Source organism: Haplochromis burtoni, unplaced genomic scaffold (genome assembly GCF_018398535.1).
Source record: "Haplochromis burtoni strain Fernald_Lab_line unplaced genomic scaffold, NCSU_Asbu1 Contig_454, whole genome shotgun sequence".
NCBI classification, from domain to species: domain Eukaryota; kingdom Metazoa; phylum Chordata; class Actinopteri; order Cichliformes; family Cichlidae; genus Haplochromis; species Haplochromis burtoni.
In genome coordinates, this window is record NW_024582815.1 from 169,352 (window position 1) to 171,851 (window position 2,500).

The following is a 2,500-nucleotide window of genomic DNA, read 5'->3' on the forward strand; positions in this document are numbered from 1 at the left end:
GGCTTTTATCTACAACATCATTCAACATCAGAATTTTAACTCAATATCTGACCTTGTGATTGTGACATTTGAAACATCAGGCTCAGTTTTCTCTCTGAACTTTGCCCCTAGAGGGACTAATACTGTGCAGACCAAGGATAGATAGAGCTGATTACAATAAACAATGCAAATATTTTCATTAATCTCTAGAACTGATTTCGGGAAACTTGAGATTCAGTATCTTGCCCAATGAAGAATGACAATAGCAATGCAAACAGAACTAGTAAATATGAACAATTAGTGATAAATTCAGACAGATTTATCAAGGTAACACAAGAACATTCACTGCCTGGACTAGCATATGGATGCTATGCACCACGGGGAATGCAAAGATACAGTTAGAAACAACTCCCCTCAACAAAAATGCACAGGTCTTGCAATAAACTGATAGCAACAAAGGTTGCGACAGCTAATAAACGTATTAATACTCTCAGCTGCTTCATAAACGCACAGAAGGAAATGCCCACTGCATGGTAAGCCTCACAATGACTAGTTAAATTGGCTGCTGTAGCGAGAAGGGTAACCAGTCATGAGATGGTGATTAAGTTTTTCGCCACAAGGTGTCACTGCTATTTAAAAATTATTCTGTGAAAAGTGATCATTGTTTTTCCAGCTAACTTCATTATTGGCCCATTTATTCACCTGATTCTTCCTGCTCTTGTTCAAACTTGTACAATGTTTTAAATCTGCACCACTGATTCATCCTCTTTAAAGACAGCTTGCTGTCTTTAACAGTCTCAGTATTTACTTGACTTGTTTATATGCGGATTCTCCAAAACATGTGTTGATCACAGTTATTGACATAATGGTATGATAAGTATTGTTTTGACTTGTGCAGGACTCGTCTGTGTCACTTTTTCACAGAACATCATCTTCAAGATCTGGCGATAAACCAAATTGGCCAGCAGGTGTCACTAGCAAAGCACCGTGTGGATCTTTTCTTTGGCGTTAGATCAATAAAACCAACTGTCAAGAAAAATATAATTGCTTTTTCCTAATTATGATTACATTCACAGATTTTCATTTTTATATGTATTTATATTCTCTATGTTTTATACAGGTAGTTTTTGCCAGGCCTGCAGCGCCTGTTTTGATCTATTTGATCAAAACTATTTGATTATTGTGTGCATGCAGTTTGTTTCAGTTTCAGTTGCTTCTCTTTTTTTCCCTTATTTTAATCTTTTGTCTTTTACTTTTTTGTCTTTTACTTATTATTGTAGGTGGTTATTTGTTTTAGTTTTCTTTTTGATCATTGTCTCTAGGATTCTAAAAATGTGATTTTTGAGTTTAACAAATTTATTACATGAAATTCCAGTCATGTCAACGCAAATGCTTCACTGACTATTCACAGAACAACACAACAATTTACGGTATATGTCACATGTCATATAATTTTATGTAAAGGTAAAGGTAACAGTGGTCGCCATGGTAATCAGAGTAAGCTGGGCGAGTGGTTCCAGCAGATGCCAGGACCAAGATCCAAGATCTCTGTCCAGAGGAGCGCAGTCCTAGGAACAGCAAAGGTACTCCACTGTTAGAGGACCCGACCTTAAAGGATAAAGACCATATTTTAAGTATTTCATTAATCATTTTCCTATTTGATTTATTTTCCCTTTAATTAAACTGGACATCACTTTAAATACTTCTAAATTTGAAATGTCCTATTAAAGAATCTCTGATAACAATGAATTAAAATTCCAGTTTTAGTGGCATTCGAAGGATGTCTTGCTGTTCTCACCTCACTGTACCCTCACCTGCTAAAACTTTATACAAGCTGCTAAATATGAAATTAAACAACCTAGAAGATAACATAAAATAGCATGTGTTTTCTGACATAACTGAAATCTAATCTTTACGAAAAATCGGATAGTGTTACACACATAACTATGTGTTATCTGAAAATGCACAGGTGTGCACTTATGCAGAAACATTTCAGAGACACACCCAATGAGATAAAGAACAAAAAGGTTTGCAAAACAAAAAGTATCACCTGATGCAGAGTTAAGATGACCCAGCTCCAATAATAGATCATATTTAAGCAAAGCAGCAGCTTGTTGTGCATTTAAATATTATCAGCTGTGTTATAACCATTGTGACAAAATGGTAAATTGAGAGCTAATTTACCTTTGCCACATCAATAGCAATCATGAAAGTGGGGTTTTGTTATGGGAATTTTGGCATTACAGTTTTTCTGGTTTAAGATTTTTCATTGAGGTTATTTGTTGTTAACAATGAAAACTGTAATTAACAACTGCCAACTGTTAACACTAGATTGCCTTTAGAGTCAGCGGTGTACTGCTTGGTACAGAGACACCAGTTCCAATATTCTATTCTATTCTATTTTGGGGCCATGAAAGGCTTTAAAAGTATAATCCTAAAATCAGTTCTTAAACAAATGGGCAGTTGGTGCAGAGTCATTAAAACCGGTGTAATATCCCCACATTTCTTGGGCAATTACAGC